At 40.3% G+C, this 23,709-nt stretch overlaps 1 long non-coding RNA gene across 1 annotated transcript; it reads right to left on the bottom strand.

Moving 5' to 3' along the window:
* Window positions 1-5,816: 5,816 nt before the first annotated feature.
* Window positions 5,817-21,463, bottom strand: LOC140683710 (uncharacterized). Its single transcript, XR_012055058.1, has 2 exons — window positions 21,376-21,463; window positions 5,817-11,297 (listed from the first exon to the last, which is right to left on the bottom strand). It is a non-coding gene; the product is annotated as an uncharacterized lncRNA (long non-coding RNA).
* Between the last annotated feature and the right edge of the window lie 2,246 nt (window positions 21,464-23,709).

Below are 23,709 nucleotides of genomic sequence, written 5' to 3' on the forward strand. Positions count from 1 at the left end.
AATCAGCTCAGCTTGTTTGAGTGTTCTGCTTTGAATACAGACTCCCAGACAGCCTATTGGGCAGTGGGTGCAAGGAGTTCCCATTCCTAAATGCACACAATGCGAAACATGAAATATCTCAAAAGACAGAAGGTTTTTTCATTTTAATTAGTGAATAAAAAAAAAAATTTAAAACCCCAACAACAACCAATGAAGCAAGCAGATGTATCTTTTTGTCTCCCTGAGATTATAATGGTCTTCTTTACTTCTATTCAAGAAAACTCTGAAGCAGTCTGTAGATGTTTCATTGCATTAAAATGCACTCAGATTAAGGCATATTCTTAATAATATCCTTCTGCAAAGTATTCAAATATTCATATGTTGAAGAAAATGGCCGTAAGTATGTTTTTGTTACCTGCAGTAGTAGTTCAGGTGTTTAAAAGTCTTGTTTTTCAGACAACCATTCACTGAATTTCTTCCTTTAAGCACAGAAGATTGTCCCAGTACTTCTTGAAAGCATTGCAGTAAGCTTTATGAATGCACAGACTCATCACAGAGGTTTACCCTAGAGTCAGAGGATGAACCCTAGAACCATTCAGAAGCACAAAGTACCTAAGAGTTTTGCACTTATAGGCTGGTAGAGCACATATGAAGAGCCTGCTGTCCCAACGAGTCTGGGAAACCGACTCTCAAGGTTTTGCAAAGACTTTTGGATTCAGCTGGTGCTTTCTGCCAGCCTGCAGCACTCCCTGAACCAGCTCTAACTACACAGAGCCCCAGCAAAGTGCAGGAGTGAGTGCACAGCTGATTGCTTTTCACCTGCCAACTTGCATCCACGTCTCAGAAAGTCGATCTCCTGCTGTGTGCTGCTGTCTCTCTATCCTGCTCCTGGGACAGCAAGGAAGCAGCTTGGAAAGGGCTGAAAACACAAACTAGACTGTGACTAGGACCTTGTTGTTCTTGCACACATGCTCCATCTCAGCCACCACATTCATTCCAAAACATGGGAAAGCTTGTTAGAGAAACGTGTGTGATTCACAGGTGTATGATTTTCCCCAGAGTTTACCAATTCATTTAGTATCTTTCTGAAGCAGGCAGGAAGGCGGGAAGAACAAATTCTAATTTTAATTTTAATAGTGAATAAAAGAAACATGTTGAAAGCCCAGAACACTTTAAAAATCTAATCTCTATCTGTCTATACCAAAAATGAATTTTTTTACCTATGTAGTATTTTCCTAGCAATCCCTAAATAGAATTAGGAGTATTAGAAATTATCAAAGAATTGATAAGAATTTATATAAAAGTCTGTTGATGATTCTGACAATAATCATGCATGTTGAGGATGTCTGAATAACTTGAATGACTTAGTTTTCACGTTAGCTGCATATTTTATGGACTTAAGCCAAGCCCCTGGATTTATTCTTGTACTTGACACAGCCAACAATACCACTAAGGTGTTCAAAATCACTTTCAGAGAAACTTAATTAGTTAAAAAAATGTGTTACTCTATAGAAGTACTTTGGCTTCTCTTTGTCTGAGAGCTGGAAACAAAAATAAATTAAATAAAGAAATTTAAATAAAATGGCAAGGACCTGAAATCCTTCCATGTAAATTATGATTCCAAAGTGCCAAGAGTTCCCTCAAAAGAGCCAAATAGGTCGGCATCTGAAGAGCAGCACAGAAGAATCCCAGACACTCTGACCAGTTAGTCATCTTCGTTGGTGGCCAAATTTAAATGCCTCTATGCAAAGGCAAGCAGCATGGAGAATAAACAGGTAGAATTACAGACATGTGCATGCCTGCAGGGCTAAGACTTACTGGCATCACAGAGATGTAGCTGGACAACTCCTCTGACTGGACTGCTGGAATGGAGGGATACAGGCTCTTTAGGAAAAATAGGCAGGGAAGATGAGGAGACAGGGTTGCCCTCAATGCTAGTGACCACCTGGAGAGAATAGAGCTACACCTGGGGAGGGATGAGGATCTGATTGAGAGTTTATGGGTCAGGATTAAAGGGAGGGCAGGGGCAGGTGACGTGTAGGGGTCTGCTGTAGGTCACCTTACCAGGAAGACCAAAGGAGTGCAGATCTCTAGAGACAGACATTAGCAGCCTCACATTCACAGGCTCTGGTGCTCATGGGGGACTTCAACCACCCCAAAATCTATTGGAGAGACAACACAGCAGGGCATAAGGAGTCTAGGAGCTCCTGCATTGATTATAACTTCCTTCTTCAAGTGGCAGAAAAACCAGCAAGGAGATGTGCTATGCTGGATCTTGTACTCACCAACAGGACAAGACTGGTGGGCAATGTGAACTTCAAGTGCAGCCAAGGCTGCAGTGATGATGAATTGGTGAGGTTCAAAATCCTTAGGATGGCAAGGAGGTTGCACAGCAAGCTCCCCAACCTGGCCTTCGGGAGAGCAGACTTTTTCTTGGTGAAGCACTGGAACAGGTTGCATAGAGAAGTTGTGAATGCCCCATTCCTAGAAGATTCCATGGCCAGGCTGGATGGAACTTTGAGCAACCCAGTCTAGTGGAAGGTGTCCCTGCCCATGGCAAGGGGTTTGGAACTACATGACCTCTAAGGAAGGCCCCTTTCAACCCAAAACATTCTTTGATACTATTATTTTATCATAGGTGCTGATGACAAGGAGTGAGATATCATGCTGGTTGGAGTAGGTTTTAAATTGTCACCCATGAGTAGAGTAGTTAAAGTCTCCACCATCAGTTTTCTCTGGCTCAGTAACCAGAAAAACAGAACTGGCTAGCTTTTCCCCTAATAAAGAATAAGTATTTCATCCTGCAAGCAGCAACCATCCTCTTCTTTCACAATTATTCATTGTGCATGTTCATTGACTTATTAGCAGAAGAGTAATGGTCAAGCAGACTTCCTGAATAACCACTGTGTCATTTTACCCTTACTACGGCGTGATACTTTGGAATTATTTCAAAGAGCGGAAAAGAAGTTGTTCAAAGAGTTTATCACAGAGGCATACATGACTGACAGCCCCTTCCTGTATCACTTAATGCATTTTTGGTTTCAGACACTTTGATCCCATTATCCCTTTTGGTTCTCAGTTAAGGACATGACATTGGTACATCTCTCCTGACACTTTTTTGCCCATCTCTTGTGCCTTCTTTATTTCCTTGGCAGTTTGAAAGGTTTTTCAGACATGAAGCAAGGAAACACCCCATCCTTTCCTTGTGATCAAATTATCATTCTTGTTCCACCTTCAGACTTGCTGTCTGTTTCCCATTTCCTATCACATCAGTGAGTCAGAATCCGGCTTTCTAGTAAAAGCTGCCGCTGTGTCCACAAAAGAACGCTTCTCCATGCACCTCAGCATCCCCTTCTCCTCTTTCATTTCCAACCCTGTGTGAGCTACCCCAAGCATATTTCCTTTACTAAAATTAATTTTGATCACAATATCTTTATCTTCTGGCAGGTATGAGGCATTGCTTAGGGTGAATTTCACCCAAATTAAATGCTTTGCTTTGCATGTAGCAATGATTATAGAAAAAAAGTAAGCACTGTCTTGTCTTTACTACCGAGACCAAAGCAAAGATTTGCTATAGTAGAGATGCAAGACAAACCTTTTATGTTCAAGCTGCTGCTGTTGATACTTGGAGCTGTACCAGTTGCACTGTTTCTAATTTGGAGAATGGCAAGATAGGGGATTATTGGATGCAGCCACACGGTCTACATTTTCCCTCTGACACCTTTTTCTGTGTGACCCTAGCCTCCTCCCAAGAGCCAGACTAAGATGCTTCCATTTGATAACAGAGAAAAAAATCTTCCAATTTTAGTAGCATTCATATTTCCCCAATGTGAAATAAAGACTTTGCATTTGATACAAGAGCAGTTAGGTCATTAAATAACCTGGTAACATACCCCAAGGGTACAGAGGCACCTATATGGGGACATTTTAATGTAAACATTTCATTCCAATAGTGAACAGTTAAAATTATTTTTTACGTAAACATTTCATTCCAATAGTGAACAGTCCTTTAATATGTTCTTTGCATAGTTATCACATAATGCCCAGCCTTCTCTCCTGTTTAATCTTTTTTTCAAACACTCTTTTTCATCTATATGTGTGCATAGCCATACAACATTATGTTGTTGCTAGACAGATTACCTGATTTTGCGAAATGAGCTTCACTGTAAGCTAACATGTATCTGATAAATTAAGTCTGTAATAAAGCCATGTCCATTGCAGATCACCTTGGCTTTTAAACGTTGATGAATGGGAACTTACTTCACAAATGCTTTGATTTTTTTTCATTATTTTTCAGTGCCAAACACTCAGAATAGCAGCTTTCATGCATCAAATGTTTTATAGCATTGGGACAATCTAGCCTCCACTTTATTATTTCAATCACTTTTCTGCTTTGAATTTTTGGTGGTGTTTTGTTCTCTGTAGTCTAAGATTCTAGTAGGTTCTTATGATGAGAGGTCAAACTAAAAAAAAAACAGCCCTGCTGGTTCTGTCAACTAAATTCAAACATTACTGGGAAGCTTTATAACAATAATACCTTTCGTGCTACTATATTCTGTGAGCAATTCAAGTGGAATCCCTCTTCTGTGTGGTTTATTATAACTCAACCATAGAAATGTGCTTTGGGCTGAAAGTGGATTTATAAGATTTCTGCCCAGGAGCATACGCTTTGTAAAATTTAATTTAAATCAGCTTAGCTACTTTTTTTTCCTTTGAAGACTGAAGAATAAAAACAAAAATAGATTGATATTTTTTTTCTTAGAAGAAAAAAACCCTCACTTTTCTTTCTATAACAAGTAGTCATTTTTCTTGCCCTTCATGAATATACATAATTCCATCATCTTCGGGGAAGACATGTGGAGGACCATGAAAGAAAAAGTAATTTTTCTTTTTTTAAAATGAAATATAGAGGCTCTCTGTGCCTCTATATTTCCTGTGTACTAGGATTTTCTGTGGGTACAGGGAACAATATAAAAAATGATATTTTTATTGGAAAGAAAAAAAAGAGGCTACTGCACTTAACTACTTTTCACAACAGTCAAAACAGAGTTATGAAATGGCAACAGGAAAAAAAATCTCATTCAAAGCAGTATAACTAAGCTTACATACCTACTGTACTAGAGATTTGTGGACCAAACTTTTTTTCTGCTCTGACAGGAATATACTGAATTTGAGGTGCTTTTATCTGCTTGTTCTCTTGCTTTCAAGGTTCCTCTGGTGATATTTAAACTCCTGCTGGAAGTATTGCTTATGAAGATCTGCAGCCCTGGGTACATTTCTCTTCAGATTCTGGTTACATGAACAGCACCTTGATAACCTGCCAGTGGTCATGTGGGCACTGAGCAGATCAGATTGAGCAGAGAAGCCCATCAGACAGAGCTGTGCCATTTCCTCTGAGTCTGCAGACCAAGTGCTCAGCAACTAACGAAGAGTTTGAAAATGTAACAGAGATTCTGCTCATGGAAACTAGGGCGAAAACCTGTCTCGTCCACATAGATGGTCTAATTCAGGGCCCTCTTCAGTACATGTTCCTTTCTGTTCCCTTCCCAAAAGTTAATCCAAACATAGAAAGTTGTCTACAATGGAAACATTGCTTAAAGCAAATTAATGAAATCCTGTGTTGGGGAGGCATTCTTACTTTCACCTTCTTTAGTGCTTTAGCCCTTGACCAGCAACTTCCAGGGAAAAGAAGATGAGTTATAATAAATCAGCTAAATAGCAGTATAGAGAGAAAACAGATTGCATTTAAAAACAACTTGGGAGTGAGGATAATAAAGAAATTATGTCATAAGAGCCTAATGAGTTTCATGAATACCAAGATAAGACTATCTTAAAAATATTTTTCAATATGTAAAAGTTATTTTAATATGTAATGCGTTGTTACACTCATCAACATGTATGAATATATTTACAAATACTCAGACATGCACATACATATACATCTATATGAATAGTCTTGATGCTAATATTATCTTAAATTTATCTCGGATTTTAGTATTCCCAGGTGTTCAAGACAGTTAAGCATACCGTGTGAAGCTGACACATATCCCAGGATAGGAAGGAAGTAACCTGAAGGCATCTGGCTTCCTACAGTATGCTCACAGGCTGTGTTTGCTGCAGGAGGCAGTGCAACAATTCACTGGCAAGCTGGAAAGAGCAAGCCAAAGTGACTTGGACAGTGAGCAGTCAGTGAATAGAAGACAATGCTGCATGTCAGAGATCCTGCAGCTCTGCCATATCAGGTCATGGAGCTGGATCCAAACATCCATCTTCAATTTATATAGTGGATTTCATAGCAGAAGAATAGGCAAGTTCATTTACAACTTGATTTATATCAGATTGATCAAAAGCTAACATGCCTTTCTGCCATGTGGTCCAGACTGCTTCCTAAGTGACAGTCTCAGTCTATTCACATAGCTAACATCTTTTTCTGAGTTCCAACATCTCAGTAGTTCTCACATTCCACATTAGAATCCTGCCATGGACAGGTATTTCTTGTTCCACTCATTTCTATTCATACAGCTTGCTGTCCTACGACCTGTGTTCATCTGAGATATGTTTCAGCATTCTTTTCCTCTAACATAGAAATAGACATGGGTTCTTTTATCTTTGTAGCATTTCACAGACCTTCACACCTCTTCTCAGACTCTTCTCAGCACTATCAAGTGCAAAAGAGGCAATGGAAACATAATGAAATACAAGAAAATTCATTCAAACGTTAGAAAAAAACTTTCTTATTCTGTGTCTGGAACTAGCTGCCTGGAGAGGTTGTGGAGGCTACATTCCTGGAGATGTTCAAAGCCCACCTGGACATCACCCCGAGCAAACTACTCTCACTGACTCTACTTGAACAGGGTCGTAGAATAGATGACCTTGAGAGGACACTTCCCACCTCAGTGTTTGTGTGATACAATCATCTTGAGGACCACATCTCATTAATTACTGACTTGATGACTCTTCCTTTCATAAACTGTATCTAGCAGGTTATGACACCTAGGAGCTATATTTCCAAACTTGTTCCCACATCTTGGAAATCACTCTATAAACTTGTGCAAATCTTTCCTCTTCAGGATTCTCCTGAAAACCCTTTCTTGCCAACTATATAGCCTGTAAAAGGAATTTGTCAAGAGGTAGAGAGTTGCTGTGTCTACTTGTTTCTCCAACTGTACTTCTATATCTGCTCCTCCCTTTATAATTCAGGCTGTAAAAGGCCTGGGACAGAAACCACACCTGGGTTTTTAATGCACTTACCACCGCTGTTTATTGTGCATAAATAGGACTGCTGGACACTCATTAAAAAGGAAAAATAAGTGGGAAACCCAGAAAAATCACAGTATATTTCAGATTGGGTCAATATTAAAATAAAGGCCTTAACTACTATTTTCAGTGTTAAGGGATAATTTTACTTTTACAAACACACAGAAACTGTAAAGTATCTGGAATCTGAAGGATTTCTTTGTTTCTTTATTTTGTTTCAGTTTTACCAGTTCCATGGAATTCAGTCTGAACTTTATTGGTTACTATGGTTACTAACTGTAATAAATGAAGTGACAAAGATGCCTCAGACTTTATTTAGTGGGGAATAAGGAGCAGCTAGAAACAGAAATCTCTGCTTTTCACAGATGGGTCATTCAGTCAGCCACTTGCATAGCTGTTGGATGGATTTTGAATCCTTGGACTCCTGTATGAATAGGTCTGCTTCTCCCCTTATTTAATGGTGGTGTGCTGAGTGCAATGAGGCAGGCAGTCTCAATGAAGATGAAGTTCTGAAGCTCTTCCCATCAAATGGAGTGGCACTAGGTCCTAGGCAGACACTTTTCCTCCAACTTACCCCATGCACTGCAGCCTGAGCCTAATGCCTGAGCAGAAGTTGTTTTCCCATGTGTTTCTACCTCTCACTGGCAGCAGAGATGATACTTCATTGATTGTAACTAGAAATATACATCCTGCTGTGCTATTTCTTTGATTCAACAAGGGCAGGAGGGAAGACCTTAAGCAGAACTGCAGTTGTGCATGGCAATTATCTAGCAGGATGTCTGGGAAAGCTCTTTTTTGCTGTTTGTACTTCCTTACCAACTGTGCAGAAAGCAATTAGTACTCTGCCCCTCTTCTATAATTATTGATATCTGTACACACAGCAAAAGGAATGCTGCAAGCATCAGAAGAAATCCAGACTGACATTTGTGATGAGAGTGGCCAACTCAGTCCTGAGGCAACAAAACCAGCAATGCTTGTCATTGTCTCATACTGATTCCATTGAAACAAAGCAGCAGCTGGAACATTTATCTCAAAAACAATACTGTAGCAGCTTTTAAGGACCAAAATTAGTAGCTTGATTAGAACAATAAAATGTTCTCTTAAGATTTCAGGAGATGTGCAGAAGATTTTACTTGCTTTTGGCTAAATATTGGAGTGACATAATACCCGTGGTGTCACGTAATACGAGGTTTTGTTATGTTTCATGGGATCAGCTTAAATGCAAATACAGATATGTGTAAAATTCAATGTGTATGTAGCAGTCTGACCCATATGTCACCAGAATTAACTTCCCTGCCTATGTTTGTCTCTTTTCAATATTCCATACCAAAAGTCTACACTCCATTGTAGAACACTACACTGCTCAAGGAACACGTTTACTCAATCCTGCTGCATGGACAGAAATAAAAGCCAAACCAACCCCTTTCCCACTGCATTATATCCATATTCCTTAGAAAGACCTCCCTGACCAAAAGATAGAAATGTTCATTTCCTCCTGCAAACCCAATTTTTTGTGGGCGTGGAGAGTTGCAGCATGGACAGATCAAAGATGGATAACTATGGCATAGGTAGAGTAAGTTCTAAGATTTACATACAGAGCACAAGTCATATGAGTTTGAAATGCAATGTACAGCTTACAAAATATGTAGTCAGACATGCTGTTTGAGAAAAAAACCAGCTCAAGCTCCCTGTCATCTTGGGTGACATAACCCAAGGCAGAGTTACAGGCAAAAAGAACTCACCTGAATATACCTTGTGGCAGTGCCTTCCTCTAAGAAACAGAATCATGTGGCACTGGCTTTAGCTGCATTTCATGAATGGCCCAGATTTTGTCCTGGTAAGCATTTGACTCAGCTGGTTTACCATCCTGGTAAACTGGTATCTGACATTCCAGTTGGGAAGAAGTTGTTTTTGAGGATTTCAGTATACTCCTTAAGATGAGAATGACAGATGACTGTGTCACACTCCTCTTCTACTCTCTTCCAGAGTGCAGTCTGGTCTCAAACCACACACTGCTTTAAAATAATGTTTAAAGTCTGTGTGTATTTAGCCATGGATCAGAGTATTTTATTTTACCTTATGTCTAAAGGAGTTGGGAAGCCACCTCTCTCATCTGGCCTGGGAGAGCTCCCAAGGAACCTTTGAATTTGTATTTTTCTCTAAGGCCCGAAATAAATGCCCAGATTTCTAAAACACACACACCTTGGAGGTAAGCAATTATTCATGATACAACAAGAAAAATACAAAAAGTATGTCACTATAAATTCTCAAATCAGCTGTTTTCACTTTATAATCTTTAAGCACTTTCTTTGTTTGATCTGTCATAAATATTTCTCTTAGCTTTTTAAAAAGTGTTGGCTTATTGATGTTTGGGGGAAGATAATTTACTGCAGTGCTAGAACAAAATTACTTTTAAACGTGACTTAAGTTTTGCAAAAGAGAATGAGTGCTTCAATGCAAGATCCAGATGCCAGTGTCTCAGCAATGGTTGCACAACTCTGAAGGACAAAAGATAATGTTACAAACAGAATAACATCATTGTTGAGATTTGCTCACTGGAAACTTAGTTTCCTTATCACTATGACAATTATTTTTATTTACATCTAAAGAGGAAAAAAGTTATGCTTGGTATCTATCTTTTTTCACAGGTCTAGGGAAAGCTGGACATTATCAATGATGTGAATACCTATATAATCTCCCCTCATTTCTAAAACACTCAGCTACCATTCAACATTAGCTCACAGTGGACTTAACATCTTCCTGCACATTTCCTTCTGTTGATCTCTAAACTTTGTGCAACCTTTTACAGGGCCCGGAGGAAAGAGAGAAAACGAGGATGCTTAAAATGCACTGAAATGATGCTTTGATTTGACTAAACACATATCAGTGTCAACCAGCAAGACCGTGATAATAAAGTACCTAGCAGTGATAAACAAGTACCATGGGAGAAAAAGTATGCATAAAACAAAAATACTTGTATGTCATTTTCTGATCTACACATCAGGATTCCTTTTTAAAATGCCACTTTTTAATCATGCCTGCACTAAATATTATTTATGTTGCAACTAACCAGAGAACTGGCCAGCAAGATCTTGCATTTCCTAGCTCTGGTCCTGTCCTGCTGGAGCTTTTCCATACCACAGTCTGTTCATGTTCAGCTCCCTCAGCTGCAGGCAGACCCAGAGGTCACTGCATCCTCTCCAGAGCTCCAGAGCCACCGGAGCAGTATCTAGTGTGGCAATCTCTTCTCCTAGCTCCCTGCTGACCATCATCCCCAGCAGACAGCTTGATGTCAGCAGCCCTGGATCTGCCAGGTGTCCTCTCCCACCTGAAGATGAGCTTTCCCAAACCCATTTCCCATCTGTTTAAGCCAGAGCCGAAGAGTGTCACTAGGTTCCTAGCCTGCCCTGTGTACCCAGGTCTTTGTTGTGGCCCATATTAACACTCAAATGCTTAGTAGGAACTGCAGCTGCCCCTCAGCATTCACTGCCTACTTCAGTGCTGCCTGCATTGTTTCCTCTCTCCCCTGCATCCCAGCACTGGATGCTTGACCCAGTTCATTAATAATGGGGGTTCCTAACTATGAATTATGGCACCCAGAACAGAAACCTACATTTAAAGGGCCTGTGATTTCTGCTGTTAAAAAATGCTTTTTCTTGAGGAAAAAAATGAAATTGAGGGTCTGACACCTTTATAATTATGTAAAATACATACAAATACTTACCTTGAGGTCTCTAAAGTTGTACATTGAGGTCATAAGGAAACACACCACACTGCGATCAAGGATGATACAATTCCCTTAAAGTCAGTTCTCTGAACTAATGTTCCTACTCTCAAAGCCCAGTGGGCTGCACAGAAGAATAAACTCTCTCACACCATTTACCAGTATACATGCATTCAATCCAGGCTTCTCTGTTGTCTTTTGGCAGCTCATTAAAACCCAGGAAAAGATTCCTCTTTACTTTTTCTGAAGAAATACCTGTTCTGCCGTGACTGCCAGTGATCCTCAGCCTCTGAAGGCTAGGAAGAGAAAAACAATCTGGGTTGTATATGACCTTTCCCTGAAAAAAGAAAAAAAGAAATAACATCAAGTGGGAAAATTCTTTGCTTCCTCAGTGTTTTGGCAATATACAAGAAGTGGGCAAGCTGATCTGCAGCAGTATTTCCAGCTAGGACTTCATTCACCTTTGGAGCCAACAGATAAGCTTACGTATTAACTCTCCTGATTTACGTTAACACTTGGCCATGGTGACAAGTACTCTTTGCACTCAGTGCACACTGATACTTTGTCTTTCTGCTTGCAAGGAATTTAAGTAGACATTAGTGACGTTAATGAGAAAGAATAAGAGTGTGTATGTAAGCAAAGCTTGAGATATTGGCAGGTACCAAGACTGCAAAGGCAGCAAGCAGAAAATACTGATTAACACAGCATGGTTTGCACTTCCATCAAAAGATTTGTTCTTGTTTTGCATTTATTCTTTAAAATATTGATAAGGGTGTTTGGTTTGGGTGGTTGCGGTTTTTTTGGTTTTTTTTTTTTTTTTTTTTTTTTTATGGAAGGAATTACAGTTTTTATTAATTTTGTTACAAATATTGGAATTCTTTAAACTTGTTTCGTTCCAGCACAAAGGTTACAAAATACAAGCCCAGAAGCCACTGTTAAATAGTAGAAGTCTCATAATTCAGATATAAATGCTCCTCCGGAGATCCATAGAAATTTTTTTTACTCTGAAGCAGAAAAGATGCAGTTGTCATTTCTGCTCAGAAGCACAGAAAATCAGTTTATCTGTCTTTACATTGCACAGGATTTAGTTATTGAAAACAGAAACGCCTGCCTGTTTAGCTCTGTCAATCAAAGCACCAGCTGCAATTCCTTTGCCTGCTTGCTACTCCAAAACACCAGCATGTGCACAATTTCTTCCCCAACCACAGCTGTGCACGACATGCCTCCTAAGTGAAAGTAGAATCAACTATTTCATATATATGGCACGATTTTCTACCAGGACAATTAGTGCCAAGTAGCCGCAGTGCTATATTCCAGACTGAGACCTACTTTGGCTGTAACAGTGAGCAACATCAAAAACAGAACACAAATATCATGTTCTGTTCTTCAAGAGGTCAGGACTGGGTTGTGTCAAAATAATAAGTTCAAGGGACAGAGTAGCTCTGACTTGTCAGGCAACTAAGGGTACAAATGGAGGAAGGCAACAGGAGGGAGAAACAATCCTGTAGGAGATTCCAAGACTGGTGGTCCTGATGGGAATATGGAGAAAAAGGCAAAAACTTTGAGCCTTGCATTTAAAAAAAGAAAATGGGAACCCCTGTAATTGCACTGTCACACTGAGCTCACTTAATTGTATAACTCTATCTTCAGATGAAAGGTCAAAATGTAGGTGAAGAGATGAACTTATCAAACTGTCTTGTCATGAGTCACTTAGGAGGCAGCCACTGATCCATTTCCCTGAACCAGAGGACCAAATCCACAATTCCTAAAGTGCTTCAGATTAACATTTTCTGCAGAGCCAGCCTTGGCTGTGTAGTAGGTAGTTTGTAGTTTACTCTAACGAGCACACAGCTGCTAGAGCTAACATTGACATAGCTGCAGGTGGATGCCAGTGACGCTAATAGAGATGGATAGGAGGGGAGATGGAAGCCAAGCCTAAGATAGCAGCAGAAATTAAACAGGCATACGAAGGAAGCAAACAGAAAATATTGATTGCTGCTTAGTATAGGACTGTACTCCCAAGCAAAAGCACTAAGCTGACTCAAGAGGCTGTATTTTTCCTCTCACAATTTCACTAAGTCATTTCAGCAATTTTACCCTGTTACCTTCTTCCTCTCTGGCAAGTAAGAATAATTGCCTTTTTCATAATACATTTTTCCCAAGCCAGACAAGTATTCATGGCCCTTCAATCTTTCGTTGGTTTAATTTCTCCCACTTTTGTCTCATTGTGACTTTATACATCAATGATTTTGCTGAAGTCCTCTCAGCTCTGTGACAGTTGTTCACTTTAAAAGAGAAATGTCTGTGCCAGTAATCTTATCCAGATCTTCTTCATACAGTATAGGATGGATCAACTGGACAACATGCAGCTCTTTCTGGGATAGCATATACCCTGATGTATGTGTGTTAACAGCTCATTGGTAACTCAAAAAATCACATGCCCTAAATTCCCTGACAGTTGCTCTCCCCCAACAGCAATGCCCATGTTTCCCAAGCCCATGGAGCACTGCCCCTTTGGAGTCAATGAGGGAGAAGGGACAAAGACTTTACAGGATTTCTGACCAATCAACAAAGTGCATCTGGCAAGGGGATATAATTCGGGGAGGAAGTGATACAACAAGAAGGCAGGTGGAAATCTGGTGACCAGTCAGTAACCAAATAATGACTGTCCAAGAAACTAGCAACATAGCAAAAAGGATGCTTTTTGCTCAACCTCCTTTGCCTCAGCAATGTTGGCATTAAAGCAAAACTTTAAACAGCAGAGGAGAAAAAAGCAGTAAAGTCATTTCTAATTTATCAGATTGGAAGCATGGCGACTTCTGCAGCTGATCTTCCAAATACCAGAATAAATGCAGAGGCCTTCTTGTATTCTTCATATATAGTATATTGGGCTCATAGCTACAACATATGGCAAAGAATGTTGCTGTTTACCTTTTGACTTCCTGGAGTTATTTACTGCATACACTTTTTAGCTCTTTTTTCAAGGATTCTCATCCTGGAAGAATATACACTCAGATCTTCTAATGTATAAGGATTTCATTTATATTGCAAAGACAACACCTTTTCACTGAAAGACTATCACAGACAAGCTGAGAACATCTGCTGTTAGCAGTCCAGGTCATGCTGTCCTCAGACAGCTGCAAAGGTAGGAGCAGAAACAGTCTTGGACTTGTGGAGAAAAGCCACAAGGCTGCAGCCCAGCAGTTAGTACAAATCACTGAGTGTGTGTCTGTGTGCTCCTGACACAACCACAGGGACTCTCAGGCTGTGACTACACTAGACTGCTGAAATACAACCTAATCCTTTCCTGACAAAAGTAATTTGTAGTAACAAAGGTGTGCAAGAGCCAATATTTATATTTAAACAACAAAACTGTCCAAGTCAATGCTGCCGAAAACGTTATAAAGGCTTCAGAAAAGCTAATATTAAAGTAAGACTCCACCAGGGCCAGAGAACAGCACCAATTTCCCACAGCCACAACAGTCTGGATCAGTCTTAAATTAACTTCGAATTTCCTGGTCTCTGCTTAAGTCTCTCATTTATTAAAATATCAGATAAGGGCTGTTAAGGTTAATTTCCTTGTATTTTTTTCAATAAAATTAAAAAATCTTTCATGTAGGTTTGCACCCAGAAAAGAATTGTATTTTTCCATAATCTGAGCTGGAAAGTGAAGGGACATGAAGTATGGCAAAGCAAAAAGAGGTTGGAATTCTCAATAAAGGGATGAAGAAAAATAATAATGAGCAAAAAGGCCTGTTTAATATATTAATCAATGACCTGAACAAGGAGATTGAGGCCACCCTCAGTAAGTTAGAAGACAACACTAAGTTTTTCAGGAGTGTTGATCTGCTGGAGGGCAGGAAGGCTGCGGAGAGGGACCTGGACCGGCTGGATGCATGGGCCAAGACCAAGTGCCAGGTCCTGCACTTGGATCACAACAAGCCAGTGCAGCACTACAGGCTATAGGAAGAGTGGCTGGAAAGCTGCCCTTTGGGAAAGGACCTGGGAGTGCTGGTCAACAGCAGCTGAACATGAGCCAGCTGTGCCCAGGTGGCCAAAGGCATCCTGGCCTGTATCAGCAACACTGCTGCCAGCAGCACCAGAGCAGGGATTGTCCCCCTGTACTCGACACTGGTGAGGCCACACCTCAAATCCTGTGCCCATCTGGGCCCCTCACAGCAAGAAAGACTTTGGGATGCTGGAGAAAGGCAATGGAGCTGATGAAGGGTCAAGAGAATACATCATATGAGGAGCAGCTGAGGGAGCTGGGGGGTGTATAGCCTGGGAAAAAAGGAGGCTCCGCGGGATCTGAATAATCTCTACAATAATAATCTCTGCTTGAAAGGAGGTAGTAGCCAGGTTGTGTGGGCCTCTTCTGCCAAGCAACCAGTGACAAGATGAGGAAATTATTTTAAGCTCTTCCAGGCGAGTTTCAGACTGGACATCAGGAAGAACTTTTTCACTGAAAGGTTGGTTAAGCATTGGAACCACCCCTGGTGGTGTTCAAGAAATGAGTGGATGTGGCTCTCACTGCCATGCTTTAGTTGGCATGGCGGTGTTTGGTCAAAGGCTGGACCTAGTGACCTTGAAGGTCTTTTCCAACCTTAACAGTTCTATGATTCTATGAAAACAAACAAAAACCAAAAGTGAATGGGTGGAAGAAGGAAGAAACCTAGAGAAAGAATGTCCTGTGCTGCAACTGAGGGCAAAGAGTACCTTGCTTTCCTATACTGGAAAGCCAAGTCAGCCTGAACTCCAGTGTCATGAAGTCAGCACCTATGTCCTCACATCAAAATATGGAAAACATGAGGTCAAGAGCAAGCAGCAGGCATGCATGACTGCATAGAGAAGAAGGATCTGCATTGAAGAGCAATTCATAAGAAAAGCATAAAGCCCTCTTGAACTGTTTTCTTTCTGCCTTTGATATCGAGGACCCTTATCCTACAGTCAGCTGCAGCAACTGGGTACCTGTGCGTGAAACTTTCCAACATGGAGGCACTAAAGTATATTTACAAAACGTATGAATGAAACAATATTTCAAAGTAAATTATTTTTGTTTTTACAATTCCCCTCTTATGTCCATGTTACCATTAGCAGTCAGGCCAAAGCCTTTTTTTATTTCTTGCAATTTTTAACTGTGTAGTAGAAATACCTCAGAGACTCAAGCAATACTGTCTCATAGATTGTTCAGACCTCAGTATTGGATCTTAAGTAAAGGGAGAAAAGGTTTTTTACTTCTTTTTAATAACTGACACTGAGTACATATTCCCATATCAAAAGAAGTTTAGCTACAAAATTTTCCCAATTATGTCAGGACTTTATTCTTCCCTCTCCCCCCTCCCCAGCCCTCCTCTCCACCAGCAGAAACAAAAATTTAAGCCTACAATATACTGAGCAGGCGATGGAAAACATCTTTATCCTTAGAGAGGTACTGAGAACCTGGACCAGGAGGTCCTTGAACATTACAGGAGGAAAACTAACCTTGGGAGATGCTTAAAAAGAGACAATGTGAAGCTGATAGGCCCTGGTTTCCAATACCAAAAGAAACAAACAGAGTGAAACTTCACTACAAAAATAAATACTTGTATCTCCATTGTACCTCTGAATGCTAGATTAAGCATCAGTTCTTTTCAGTTGAGAGACAGCATTTTTTTTTAGATTTCTCAAAGGATTTGGATGCTCTATTGTGGCCAGACTGTGATCTGGCTTCACTTCCCACAAATCAGTATCAAATGCAGAGAAGCAACCTGCTACAGAGGCATTTTGCAGACCAAAATAGTGCAGAGGCTAATCAGGAATCTCGTGGCAGGAAACAGGCCTTCCCACAACAGGAAGCGTAGGAAAGACTCCTGGAGACAGTCGTCCCAAAGCAGCTGCCTTGCCAAAAAAGACAAAATGGCTGTATGCTGGCAACTCTTGCAGCAGGAAATCACTGAATTAAGTACTCAATCTACTGAGCAATTTAGTGTGTCATCTGCTTCCTGGCAACAGATATTTGGAATCACTTTTACATTGCATTTCAGCTGTATCTCATAACTGGGTTGAGTACAGTGTCCTCTCCAGTAAGCAAAGAGGTCAAGGTCAGAGGCTTATCTGACTCCTACCCAAAATAAATACTTTTAACCCTTTTCCTTTCTTCATTTTCATCATTTTATCATTTCTAATTTAGGGGCCTGACATTCCTGTTTCTAGTCTGATTTGGGGCCAGGGCAGACTGAGTCACTGATACAAGTCTACCAAAGTTAACTGTGGTCTGCATGGGACAGTACAACAGTCTGATGTGAGATAAGTATCAGGTCACAGTGAAACAGGGAAAAGACCAGTTGGTTTTCCCTGTGATTTTTTTGATGGAGTGTCAGGAAACTTTTCAGGAAGTTTCTTCTCAACCTATGCAATAAGACAGAGAGAGGGATTGTGAGGCAGAGAAGAAGACAGAGAGGGTGTGAGGTGAAAGAAGAAAAGAAATGAAGGGAGGAAAAAAAGGGAAAGAAAAAGGGAAAGGGAAGGGAAAGGGAAGGGAAAGGGAAGGGAAGGGAAAGGGAAGGGAAAGGAAAGGGAAGAGAAAGGGAATGGAAGGGGAAGAGAAAGGGAAGGGAAAGGAAAGGGAAAGGGAAGGAAATTTTTTTAAACTTGGTACCCATGTATGGATGCAGACAGTTGATAAATTTAGTTGTTTATTCAACCCATACCTAACATATGCTTGCACATCTCACTGAAGACACAAAACACAATTTCTGTTCCTTCATTGGTTCTTTAACACCGGATGACTGAGGTTGGAAAGGAACTTTGGAGGTCATCTAGTCCAAATCCTCTGCTCAAGCAGGGTCTTCTAGAGTCAGTTACACCATGTCCAAATGCCTCTTTAATGTCTTCAAGGATGGAGTCCTTACAATCTCTCTGGCCAATAAATGCCAGTGCTCAGTCAACTTCATAATAGAGAAATGTTTCCTGATGTTTCAGTTTCTGCCCATTGCTTCTTGTTCTGTCATTGATCATCACTGAAAAGAGCCTGACTCCATCCTTTTTACATCCTCCTTCAGGTATTAATATATATTGAACTATATTATATTAAGGACCCATTGAACTTGCTCTTTTGTAGGATGAACAGTTCCAACTCTTCTAGCCTTTCCTCATAGGAGAGGTGTTCTCACTCCTCAGTTATCATTGTAGCCCTTCACTGGACTCTCTCAGGTGTATCAATGACTTTCCTGTACTGGGGGCCCCAGAAGTGGATCCAGCACTCCAAGTAGGGATGCTCTATTGTGGTAGAACATAAGAGCTCTTATGCTCTACCAGTGATGAGTAGAGTGGCAGGATCATCTCCCTCACCATGCTGGCAAAACTCCTCCTAACACAGCTCAGGATACCACTGGCTTTCTTTGCAGCAAGACATGTCTAACATAGAACATAGTCCTTGTGGTTTTGTCTTTGGCTTTTGAAAATAGACAATAGACTGTAGATAAAAACTTCGGCACATAAAAGAAAGAAGCCAGACAACAGATAATCACAATGACAGAGTACAATTTTCTGCTGTTGTATAGCAAAACGTGCATGCCATCTTTAAAAAGAAATCATGTCATTGTGGCCAAAGAAGAGAGAATGCTACAGCCAATTAGTTGTGATTTTTTTTAGCACAGTTATGTAAAGTAACGGAGTTTGCATAAAGTGACTGATGTCAGTTAGAATTGCTGCAGTCAGTGATGTCCATCTACTACTCTAGTCACTACAGAAAGTCTCCCACTGCAGGAGATTTGGAAGTTGTAAAGTGCCACATCCTAGAGACTTTTAGATGTCTTTCATATTTGTTGAGTCAGGAGGCACAAAGTCTATGGCAAAATGAGACTAACAACAATAATAATCACCTCGATATAGCTTCAGCTGTTCTGAGAAAAAAACCCATCTGGTTTCTTATTCTATCCTAATAGTTTCAACATACATTATAAAAGCAGGTTTTCATGCCTGAGGAGACTGGCTAACAACATTATATTTACAGAAAGAAATGGAAAATTATTTTTTGATGAAATCTTACTCTTTCAAAAGGACATGTGCCAAGTTTATAATATACATGAGCCAGGAGGATCATGAACACTTCACACTTTGCTAGAAAGAAATGACAAGAAAATTTTGAACTCTAACTTTGTTAATGAAGAGAGTAAAGTTTAAACCAAAACTTAATGATCAGTGTTACAGTTTCTAAATTAGGTGTTTGCTTCTTTCATTTCGTTTTCTTGGTTCTTTTCTGTCACGTTCTTTGGTTTATTATTTATCATGTTTTTAAAAGCTTTCTGTGACAGAAACAACCTCCTATAGCTATGAGCATTAAACACTTGGCCAAGGTTCGGTGTCAGAATAAGAAACTGCACTTAAGTTAATGCTTTTGTAGTTAAGAGTTTTTTGACAATTAAAAATTACTGGATATTTCTGCAGAAAGAGCTCATGTGTGACAGGACATGCTGAATTTCTATGTGTGCAGGTTACTGTTCTATTTTACTCCATACAGCTGGGCTCTACTAGGTAAAATATAAGAGAGGATCAGGATGAAAGCTGAAGGATTTAAGGATGGAGTAAACACTTCTGAAATCTAGGCCTTATGTCAGAATAAAATTTATTCATTTGTTGCCATTTCCATTGTTTCTGTTCTCTCATATTCTTCTGCTTTGCCTCAGAAACAGGAGGTTGTGCAGTTTAGTGAGATGGTTTTCCTGTGTTAATGTGAAGGGATTATGTGACTTTTCTTTCACCCTGCACTGAAAATACAAAAGAGTCTGTCTGTTGTCTCCTCAAGATCCCACCCCTGGGCCTGGAGACATTTGAGTCCCCAGGTGCTTCTTCCAGCTACTTGCTACACCTCTAGAAGTTAAATTCTCCAAATATATATAAATCAAAGCAAGACCAAGACTACCTGTGCCTAAACAATCCTCTGGCTCCCTGAGAGTAATAGGGTAAAAACTGATCAGGCAGGAGTTTTCAAAGTGATCATGTCCTTGTCCTAAACTCCCTGCCAGTAGCTGAGATCCCTGATCCATCTGAACAGCACTTAAATTTAGGGGTTTTGCTCAGCCTGAATATACCTAAGACAGGATATGTTCAGTGAACTCTCTAAACAGACACAGAAGGGCAGCTCTGCCTGAAGAAATTCCACTTTGCATAGACCAGTTCAATAATTATTAGACCAGAAAGAGAGAGAAAACAAACCTACAGCCTAGGTGCTGGGACAGCCTCTGGCAGTGCAAACAAGGTAAAATGTGAGTTCACAGTAGACAGAGGAAAGGAACGGAGCCTAGTCCCTGCTGCTCCATATGCACCCAGGCTTGCTCTGACCCGTGATACAAATGTACCAATGCTGTCACCTCTGCCTAGCTCCTCTCCTACACATTTAAGTGAGGCCTTGACACCAGAAAACATCCAGTCAAAATTGGAGACTCCTCTATGGCCCAGAATAAAACTTGTTTCTCTTTCCCTAGGCAGGGAGCCTTGGCCAGCTCTGCACCAGGAATCTCACTTGAGATGCTGAACACATCTTCTTGAACATCTTCTCTCAGCAGTTGATTATAAAAACAGGTTATGCTCCAAGTACCATGAAATTCCACAATGCAGCTTGGTGCTTATTTCCTGAAAGATGCCATGTTGATAGTAGCTCAGTTTTGGCCTCTCCTGGGATGAGGAAGATTTTCAGTGGAGCAAAGGAGTGAAGAAAAAGGAGGGAAACTAAAAGAAGAAGGCAAAACAAAGTAAAAGGGAAACTTGGACTGAGAAGGGAATGAGAAAGGCCTTTGGAAGAGGGTAATATAGATAAGGTGTATAAAGTCTGGTGTTCCACTGTGTTGCTCCAGCTCTGCCAAGACACAGTAAGAGATGATAAAACATAAAAATATGGCAATTTTTCCTGGAAGGATTGACTTCCATCTGGCACCACATGTCTCTAATGCTTCATCAGTGTTAATGACTGTGCAGAGCTTGCAGGGCATGCAAAGCACAGTTGCCCAAGGTCCTACTCCATTAAAGTCATTATCAGTTCCCTTTCTGGCCCTTTCCTTCCTGCTAGACACAGAATAATACCAAAATCCCAGTATCTAATGTCCCTGAACCACAAAAAAGTTTTGATGATCAACCTCTTACTTCTACGTGCTATGATCCTTGAATTACACACACATGGACAGAGTCCAGATGTTGACCCAAATCAGGATTTCACAAGTTGGAAACATTTGAAATTCAGAAGAAAGTTGCAAATTACAAAAAACAACTGAAGGCTCCCAGCAGACTGTGGGACAGACATCCATTAGCACAATTTCACATGGAAACTAGGTGGGTGGGTAAAGCGATTGAGTTCAAATGCAAGGGTGGATGATGAGAGGTGAATAGGGAGCTGAGGGTGGAATGTTAGCAGCACCACCCTTGATTTCCTTTTAACCTACTATAGCCAGGCACGTATCCACCAAGCAGTCCAGCATGTAACCACCGACTCCTCCATCTGAGAAAAACAGAAGAGAAAATTTAAATTAATTTTCAGAGCATTCTATTTGCGCTTTCTCTTTTCTCATATTTTTAACTTTTTAAGACTACTTAAGACAATAAATGAAATGACAAAGAGGGAATTTAAATAAGTTCCAAGTATGATTCAAATGCCACAGCTTACATGTGCATTGCAATGACATTGTTCCTTTCTGTAGCAGAGCAACAGAAATTATTTTAATGGCAGTCCTCCAACCATGGGCTTATTCAAGTAGGCAATTTCGAAATATGTCAGAACCATTCAAAGATGCTCAGCAACATGTGAGCTCCTCAGAAAAGAGCTTGGCCAATACTGAGTTGGGTCAAGAACTCCCAAAAGTCTGCACCACCCTGAAAAGTTCCAGCACTTCATAGTCACCTACCAATTTGTGTCTTTGATAAACTTTGGTTAGTAGGGAATTCTGCTGCTTGTGACAGTGGTCTCCCACTTCCCAGCCTAAGGCTTGATCCCTAGAATGTCACACTTGAGCACAAACAAGAAGCAGGCTTAAGCTACAGTGGCTGAATTGCAGAGCAAGGAACTAAGAATAGGAGAGGGCAAAAAACTCCCCTTCAGTCAGAGACAAGACAGTGGTAAAGAAAGAACATTAATTTAACATTCATTTTTGGGGTATAAACACCTCCTGTAGAAATCAAACAATGAAAGTCTTGCTTCTTCCTAGCCTGACCTTGAAACATGAGAGAAAGAATTGACAGGCCGAGGATATTTGTAGGATGGATGAGCACATTGCTCTAGAGGTTCTGACATTTTTTCTCTGAACCTTACTAAAGAAACTCAGTTGTGGAAGTTGCACAGTGCAGAAAGCACAGCATGCCCTGCTGTGTAAGAAATGAGTCTGACAGTCAAGTTGGAAATTACAATGCCATCCCGAATGAAACTGATGTTGTTATGCAATATCTATTAGGGCAGGTGGCTTGAGGGCATAAAAAGGTTTACCTCTCCTCGACTTTTAGAGACAAACTTCAGTTCTTTGTGCATTCATGTCTGCACACAATACCAGAAACTATTAAACACAGGTTTTTATGCTGTGTATATAAAAAATAATACTTGTTAGTGTTTTAGAAAGGCCAGAAAGGCCATTGTGAAAGCAGTTTGAGTGTTACAAATGAAAACGGCAAGTTAAAATCTACAAGCACAATAGCCCATAGCAGGACCTCTAGACAAATTCCTCAAAGGTCACAGAACTGTTATCTGGTAAAAAAGTGCCAGCAGGCATCTTATTCCAAGTAACTGTTTGTTTTTAAAATACAATTCTTCTTTTCAAGCACAAATAATTCCACTAAGAAACAAATAACCACTTCACAAATGTTTTAAGTATACCTACTTTTTCAGCATTATGTCACCAAGTTCACCAGAAAAACTTTTTGTAATAAAATTATCTCTACCTATTATTGTTCAAAACCTTCTTAACTACCACAACTGGCACTAAAACCACTGAACTGAATCTGCTAGTCCAGTAAAAGTGGCAGGTGAAGCTCCCTAACTACCTAAGTAGTAGGTAGAAAGACAATATTCATCTGCATCTTCAAGTGGATGCGTACAGATTGTTTCCCATCCACATTTACTCTGGCAGAATAATGTATGGGGCATGACACTCTCACTTGCCTTCTGATTAATATCCCCAAACCCTAAGAACACAATTGAAAGCTCAACAAAATATTGCTATTTCGTCCTTACCCTTTGGCTTCCAAAGTATTATTACTGATGTGATAAAACACTATTTCATACCCAAACACAAAACTACTGCTGACGGGATCTCTTAGACAATTGACTGAAAAGTCTGGCAGTTTCCCAACTTTTTTTAGCTGCTTAATTTCTACAAAAGAACACAATGTTTTTATTTGATTTATGCGAATTTTCTCCCTCCCTCTTTAAAAAGCTCAGTTAAGCATAATCAGTAATATTAAATATGTGAGAAGAAAAAAAAAGCTCATCACTTAAATAAAAAGTAGTGAGTTTACGTAGTCCATTCTGCATGGAGTCTTTATGTCACAACTAAATCTTTTAAGTCCCATTATTCTTTGTAGCTATTTATAGCCACGTATGTCCATCATTTGCATCCTATAGTTTGGGGTTTCTTGTCCAGATATAAACAGCGCTTCCTCCCTCCCTTTGTTTATGTGTCTGCCTGTCAGCGTAGCGCCAGCGACTGTCTCTGCACTTTGCTGCTGCTGCTCCCTCATCCTGTTTATAGGTCAGCGACGGCTTCCATCGCCTCCCTGCTGCTGAGCAGAAC

Source organism: Taeniopygia guttata, chromosome 3, assembly GCF_048771995.1.
Source record: "Taeniopygia guttata chromosome 3, bTaeGut7.mat, whole genome shotgun sequence".
NCBI classification, from domain to species: Eukaryota; Metazoa; Chordata; class Aves; order Passeriformes; family Estrildidae; genus Taeniopygia; species Taeniopygia guttata.